Source organism: Ptiloglossa arizonensis, chromosome 3, assembly GCF_051014685.1.
Source record: "Ptiloglossa arizonensis isolate GNS036 chromosome 3, iyPtiAriz1_principal, whole genome shotgun sequence".
NCBI lineage: Eukaryota > Metazoa > Arthropoda > Insecta > Hymenoptera > Colletidae > Ptiloglossa > Ptiloglossa arizonensis.
The window spans coordinates 7,896,287-7,904,407 of NC_135050.1; the positions used below are offsets into that span (position 1 = coordinate 7,896,287).

Genomic DNA, 8,121 nt, shown 5'->3' on the forward strand with positions numbered 1-8,121 from the left:
GTTTTTATAAATTGCTGACGATAATGCGCGGACAAAAATTTGCATTATTTGATTTATTCGTTATTTCCTGTTCGCAGTCTTGAAAACTCCGTGGATAAAACAAATGTAAATTCGACAATGATTGAGATGGTAAAATAACACTGCGAATAGTGTGGTTGCCTTTGAAATTTCTTCGGACAATTTAAAAAAAATATTTCTACTACTTAAAGAAAAAAAATTGAGTACATAGTATAGACGTAATAAACGTAACGTTTATTTTTAATCAAATACAAAAACTGCAGTTGTTTCAGCCTAAATTTATTTCTCAATTTCATGGTACATTATATATATATATAAATGAAAGACAAAGAAAAAATCTCTTTAGAAATTTTGACGTCAACTAAATTACAAAGGGCTTTTTTTATCTCTCGGGTTTGGTAAATTCGTTCAAGATATTTGTAACTATAATTTTCAACGAATCGTATGTCATGTTAGAAATAAACGTAAATATACATAGATGCGATTAGGAGACTTAGAAGCGCGAGAGGTTCGATGTTGTACCATCTGAAGCTCGTAATCGTTAATCATTCAACTTAATAGCGGTGCATGGAAATAGTAAAAAAATATTATTTAATGGCTTTTTGTAAATCCGTCCACGAAAACCAGTATGTTAATCGACTCTTATGAAACGAATAAACCGTCTGCGGAAAACAGGCTCCATAATTCACCATTTTTATTTAGCCACGTTTTATTTGACGCTCGAAGGTTTTCATATTCAATGAAGCTTTGTGATACAAGAATCAAACAAATCAACTTCGATTATCGTACAGTAAAGCTATTCTAGAGAGATCGTTACAAAGACGTAAGGAAACATTTATTTATTTATATCTCAATCCTTAATACCGTGTCGAATCAGTTTAATTTTGAATAGTTTTTATTTTAATTAAATATATCGATTCTGTTTTAATTGAATGCAACACTTACTTAAGTGGAATGGAAATTTACTTTTAAAAGATAGATTTATCTAACCCTTCCAGTGTTCAGATTTGAAACCTCAGCATACTCAGTGAGGTGGAAATCCTGTAGTTACATTTGTTGAACATTTTACCCCTAACAGTACACTGATCAACCGAACTAACTAGATTTTTGTTATATATTCAGCTTCCATACATTTAAATTTAGACTTAAACAAAAATTGAATACAAACTTTTTTACTTTTTTTTCGTATACTTGCATTTAACTTTTATTTACTTAAGTATAAAATTTTCTAGTTTTCCGTATGTTCAGAGTTGTTCTCTTTTAACATTTATATTCTATTTTCATTTGAATCGAGCAAAGAATTTCCCACGAAAGATGCGCTTTGGCATGCTACTTCGAGTAACGAAGTAATCGTATGTAACATTATCCCTGGAATCTATGCTTTTTATCTGACAAACCACAAGAGAAACCGGCTTCCCTGCAACCACAAACGAAGGTGTCACAAACAACGCAGTTCGTATAACATTACGCGTTCCTTTGGAGCATTTTTTGTTATCTATGAAAACACTGAATTATCCACTAAATATGCAAAAATAAGACAACGTAGCCTAGAATTTTAGAAAAGTTGGTAGGATTGACAATTCGTCATTTTTATCTATGGAAAAAGAAAATTGAATAACCACTTTGAAATAAACAAAAAGGGCTTATTGATAGTCGCTTTTGAAAGGCACAGTTGCATCGAACAGGAGCTTCAAGTGCGAACGTGGCTTAAGGAGAATCTGAAGAAATATAATGCTGAGAGAATCAAGAAAATACCAGTTTAAGTCACGTTCCTATGTGTGTATGCAATGTAAGTAATGTATATATATAATGTATGCAACGTATGCAACGTATGCAACGTATCCGACTTATGCAACGTATGCAACGTATGCAACGTATGCAACGTATGCAACGTATGCAACGTATGCAACGTATGCAACGTATGCAACGTATGCAACGTATGCAACGTATGCAACGTATGCAACGTATGCAACCTATGCAACGTATGCAACATATGCAACGTATGCAACATATGCAAAGTATGCAACGTATGCAACGTATGCAACGTTTGCAACGTATGCAACGTATGCAACGTATGCAAAGTATGCAAAGTATGCAACGTATGCAACGTATGCAACGTTTGCAACGTATGCAACGTATGCAACGTATGCAAAGTATGCAACGTATGCAAAGTATGCAACGTATGCAATGTATGCAAAGTGAGAATGTGGCTTAAGAAGAATGTGAATAGAAACAAATTTTCTGTTCAAAAAAGCAACAGAAAAGAAAAAAAGACTTAAAAGCAACACTTAATTAAAAAGATTTAGTTGAAATATTTAAGAAATACTGCCTTAAGCCACATTCCTACGTATGTAGTGGATACGAGAGAAACATGTTTAGTGTGTTCTGCATTCCACGTTGCAAAAGTGGGACTGTGGCTTAAGGAGGATTAGAAACGTGAACGATTCTATTATTTCAGACTTACGGGAAAAATAAATAAATGAATGTAATATATGAAAGTAGGAAATTAGGGGGACTAGAAGACCAGAAAAGAAAGTGATGCTTAATTCATCGATAAAAAATCTGGAGCCAATTCTATAGTTGAAGGAAGTTCGCTTCTTTATGTTGTCACGTGTCGCTCGATTGCTTCCCTATATTGCAATAGTCGATAATAGACTCGTTATGCGCATTTGTCGATGAGCAAACGAGTGATTCAACGAGCATTCTTACGCACACGTCAACAGTGCTCCATATTCACGCGCGGACACGTGCATCAGCTTCAGTTTCCTGATTTTTATTCTGTATTTACTTTTCAATGAAATTGTACCGAAAACTTAAAAAACCATATTGTATTATATACGAACAATTTCACTGAAATGATATTAAATACATCACTCATGATTAAACAATTTAAGTAAATAGCAGTATAATTAATAGATAAGTGGTATAATAATTTTATATTTAAAAATTAAATTTCAAATGCTTTTTTTTTATTAATTCAACAGCAAAATTAATAATAATCTACACGAGCAATATTTTAGCAACGTTTACAACCTTCAGATTTAAAGTTATTCTTTTAATATCTAAAATTTGTAAAAATAATACAATATTAATGCAAAGAGAAACGTACGAATTAATGTATCAACGTTTCGAAATTTTTGTTACGAAGACCGACATATGTACGAAAATTAGTTTTCGAATGAAGCTTGCACCCAAATGATTAAATTATTATTAATACTGTAATTACTTGGACCGATGTCAGAGAATATGGTATTGAGAATTTCGTTCAGAAATTTAAATACATTTCAACCCCTATTTAAACTCGTTTGATATCAAATGACGTCTGTATGTCAATAGTCCGTGGTAAAAGATTCAAAGCTACGTCCACCCACTCGTTTTTCATGAACCTCTCGTGAAACGTGAAAAGTATACGTTGCGAGCTAAATGATCAAATTTCCGGCGAGCAAGATTCAGTAACACAACACCTTTGAACACAACGAGATGTATACGTCTGTTAGGGTATTTCCATCTGACAATATATTATTCAAATTGCTCAACAAAAACTACATTTCTTTCAGAAGGATTCCGACACAATTCCTATACAATTAAATTATTATGATGACCTTTAAAAATTAATAATAATTTAAGATAAATTTTACCAAAGACTTTTGTCAACCTTCGTTAGTATTTTCAACATTTTTAATTTATTTTAATTCATTCATTTTATTGTCTATTGTATTAAAAGGACTGAGTCAATTCTGAGAACTCACATTGTCATTAGCACCTGGCACATTCCTTTAAATATCAGTATGTGCACTCTGGTTAAGGTTCACCTAATGTGATAAACGCGAGTGTTTTGAAAATGTGTCTATCTTAAACGTAAAACCTGAAAATAGAGGAGAGTTTGGGCTATGTTAAATAGGTAAGCTCGTAGGTCAGAACCCTTTGTGTTTATCTAAACACTTGCCACGTGTAACCAAGTAGAGGTAAAGCAGTGGAATAATTACTCGGGTCTGCTAAACTTAAGTCTCATTAAATAAGTCTCCTTAAAATATATAGGTGGCATATAGAAGGCATCAATAAATTTCACCAAAAAAAAAAAAACTGAAGTCTTTCAGGTTCATTCAGACTTCTATCGATCTACCCAGGTGAAGTCTCATGTACTTTATCATTGTCAAGGGCCTTCAAAGACATCTAACTTAATTAGAACTTTTTCCACTTAATGTCCGAGTACTACAAATTATTATGAATTACTTTCCATGGAAATAATTGCAAACACATTCTGCCAACTAATTTTTAAACGAGTGACCTATAAGGCTTACTTAATCTACAAGATGTCACGAAATTGGGACACGTCGTATTTTTTGTTTCGTCGAGGGTAGAAAATAACGGACGAGAGAAAAGTTCCTATGACCTTACTTTTTTTCACAAATGTGACAACGCATTTGCAAAGTGCAGTTGCATATTTTTAAAAATAGAACCGCATATTTTTTTCACATGTTTTCCATTTGAAATGTTTTCCAAGCTATTAATTTTTCAAACACATTATCCTAACACTCTCGTACAGAGAATGACGAAAAGAATCGATATACCTTAACAAAAAAATATTGTTCCATTTTTTAAAAAAGTACGATTGCACTTTGTAGCTGTGTCAGTGCAGTGGCGAAAAAAAGAAAAAAGAAAAAAAAATGGGGTCATAGAAAAATAGATCTTGTTATACCGTTCAACTTTCCCCTGTACCATTTTTTTTTATCTTCAACAAAACATGAGGTACGATCCGTCCCAATTTGGTGGCGCATTCTATATATCTACATGCCAGTGGTTTTTAAACTACACACTGTAGGATTATTTAAATTTTCCCGGTAAACATTTTCGAGCATTTAAAACTTTTATTCAATATTCTCATTATTTCTTTTCTGTATAGATACCGATAATAAATATCACCTTTTTTTCAGACTTGCCCGATTAATTTCAGTGGTTCTCAAACGGTGTGACGTGGAATATTTGAAATTTTAGATGGAAATATCTATAAATATTGTAAACTTTTTCAAATATTCCAAAAAAATAATTATCGAATTGTTAAAACTTAACATTTACAAGCATTTAAAACTTTTACTCAATATTCTCATTATTTCTTTTCTGTATAGATACCGATAATAAATATCACCTTTTCTCAGACTTGACCGATTAATTTCAGTGGTTCTCAAACTGTGTGACGTGAAATATTTGAAATTTTAGGTGGAGATATCTATAAATACAATTATCTATAAGTATTTAATAGAATTGTTAGGTATTTTTCTAGGTCTATAGGTTTTGTCCAACACCTCCTGAGACATTAAGGGTGAAAAGAAAAAGTTTGAGTACCTCGGCTATATGCTACTAGAGGACACCTAAAACTGCTGGTGTCCGGTTGGATAACCGTGACAGTTGCCGTCAAGTGATATAAACGAAAGACTCACCTGTGTCGCCCAGGAAATCAGTGATGAGCAAGGTCTCGTCGTCTAGAGCAGTGACGAGGCTGTCGGTGCAAGTGTTCGTGTTCTCGATGCTGATCTTAATGCTGTCATCTTTGTTAAGCCGTGGATGATTGTTCGCGGCGGGGTTATTACCGACGTGGCAGTTATTGTTGTTGTTGTTGTTGTTGTTGTTGTTATGATTATTGTTGTTGTTATTGTTGCTGCTCTGCTGCTGGCCGAGGTGGTGATGGGGTGAACGAACGGATTCTGTGCTGCTGGTGTGCAAACTGACCCCTGTAGTCGCTCTTCCGTTCACCAGGCGTAGACTCGGTGCCCGTCGACCTCCACCTCCTCCTCCACCCCCACCAGCGCTGGTCACGGAACGGCCGCCACCGCCGCCACCCTCGCCCTCCCTGGAAAAACGTTCGATTTTTCATTGACGACCTCCGTATTACAGTCTGAAAGCTTTCCGGTTATGTGACATGGTACCCGTGCGGGAAACGCCTATGCGCGTTCAGGGAACATGGCTAACGTTATTGGAAAGTGGGAGTTCCGCACAAGATGCACTCTCGTTAGAGAATTATATTGGGTTGCTCGTAAAGTCATTTCGTTTTTCAAAATGGAGAATATATGATTCAATGAAACGTTGATACGCTCTAAAAAAAAATCGTGTGATCTATTTTAAAGGTACAATAGAACTGGTTATTTTCTTTCGAATTTGTTTCGATCTAATTTGAAACTTCGAACTATTGGGTTGTTCGGAAAGTCATTTCGTTTTCCAAAATGGAGAATATATGATTCAATGAAACGTTGATACGCTCTAAAAAAAAATCGTGTGATCTATTTTAAAGGTACAACAGAACTGGTTATTTTCTTTCGAATTTGTTTCGATCTAATTTGAAACTTCGAACTATTGGGTTGTTCGGAAAGTCATTTTGTTTTCCAAAATGGAGAATATATGATTTAATAAAATGTTTGTACACTCTAAAGAAATCGTGTTTCATTTTCACAAAAAAAAAATGAAAAGACTTTTCGAATAACCTAATAAACTTAAAGAACAACCTAAAACGATTTTAACAAATTAACAAAAATATTACGTTTGCTCGTTTGAGTATAGGTACGATAGCTGAAGACAAAATTAATCGACCGGTTAAGGTCACTTTCTCCGTCATTGATCTTATCAAATACCATTTTCAGCATTTCAACGTACGAACTTATCTCTCTATTCGAAGGATAGAGGTCGTGCGTTTACAAATTGGCGCGAAGACGCAACAGCGCCATCTTGACAAAGTATGGTGGAAATAGCCCTTCACTGACAATGAGCGGTTAACCGATTCGATCCCCGCTTAAAAATTAGAGCTCGATATTCTCGAAGATTAAGCCTCGGAGAAAAATATTCTATTCAACATTTTCGACATATTTTTACACGTGGAATCATTTACATTCTGGTTCTATCATTCATTGCGAGACACCCTGTAGATGCAATTTAGAGAGACACGTTGATCACTTACCATTGAGATTAGTATTCCCAAAGGACTCACGAGTCCTCGAATTTCGCTTAGAAAATACTTACAGGCCCCCAAAATTATTATTATTATTTGTTTATTATCCTACTTGAACATCAGTCTCGAGTATTTCCACAAGGTATACCTAACGTATTCTTTTCTTATGCTAATGAAGAACTTTCTCCAAGTTTAGCATCTATGTTATTAACCCTTGCAGGACGAGCGTGGGTCATTCGAGACCCAAGTTTTATGACAACTAAAACTTCTGCCGATCGGGAAGGCTTGATGGTAAATCCTCCAAGTTGGCGAAAAGTAATTTATAAACATTCGGCGTAGAAATCATTTGTTTGACAGACGTCAGCTGTTTTACCGACCTTACGTTGATCATCTTTCATAAATGCAACAGAACAGTTAAAGTATTTCAAGAGTTTTTCCGTACGTTTAGAACGGCTGAACGTTTGAATAACGATAATTTTGTGCAGAAAATTAATAAATATTATTTATTTTCTAAATATGCTGGTTGTTCTTTTTTCTATAATAATCCTATTTTTTCATGATAATTTATAAATTTCCTCTAACAAATCTATATTTCTTCAACAAATTTTCTATAACAAATCTATTTCTTCTCTATAATAAGGCTACTTTTTCATGACAATTTATAAATTTCCTCTAACAAATCTATATTTCTTCTCTGTAATAAACCTATTCACCAAATTCCAGAAAAAATATTACCTTTCGGAATCTATTTATGCGTGATTTTGTCATGGGTCAAAAATGATCCAGCTTTACGAGGTCCGTCCCCCGAGGGTTAACAACAAAAGGAATCACTTGCCCAGTGATTACTATCAGAAAGTGGTACATTAGTGCAATTTGCAGCACGGTGGTAGGTTGATGTATCACCGTGTACACGTGCCGGTAGTCAATTCCTTTCGCAAACGACCAGCAACGTCGTCGACGAAGGAGCAACGCTTGTATCTTAATCGTTATCGGCGTACATATCCTGCCTCCGGCTTCCACGTTCTCATAGTTACCCTTGGAACTGTCTGGCCCGTTCGCAAACCCGTCCTCGACGCGCGTTCCACTTCTTAATCTTTCCATCTCTCTCGTCCTTGCGATTCTGGACACTTCGCGCCTTATCGTCGCGTTTTATCGCTCTCGACAAA

At 34.8% G+C, this 8,121-nt stretch overlaps 1 protein-coding gene across 8 annotated transcripts in view; it reads right to left on the reverse strand.

Annotated features, from left to right (window-relative positions):
- Ih (hyperpolarization activated cyclic nucleotide gated potassium channel Ih) overlaps positions 1-5,858 on the reverse strand; it is a 91,818-nt gene extending 85,960 nt beyond the window's left edge. For 6 of the 8 annotated variants that reach the window (XR_012991400.1, XM_076306646.1, XM_076306645.1 and 3 more), the window contains exon 1: positions 5,457-5,590. The gene's annotated coding sequence lies outside the window, so the exon portion shown is untranslated. Of the gene's footprint in view, positions 1-5,456 lie in introns of all 8 variants that reach the window. The other 2 variants (XM_076306650.1, XM_076306647.1) reach the window with 2 other exon arrangements.
- Positions 5,859-8,121: the final 2,263 nt, after the last annotated feature.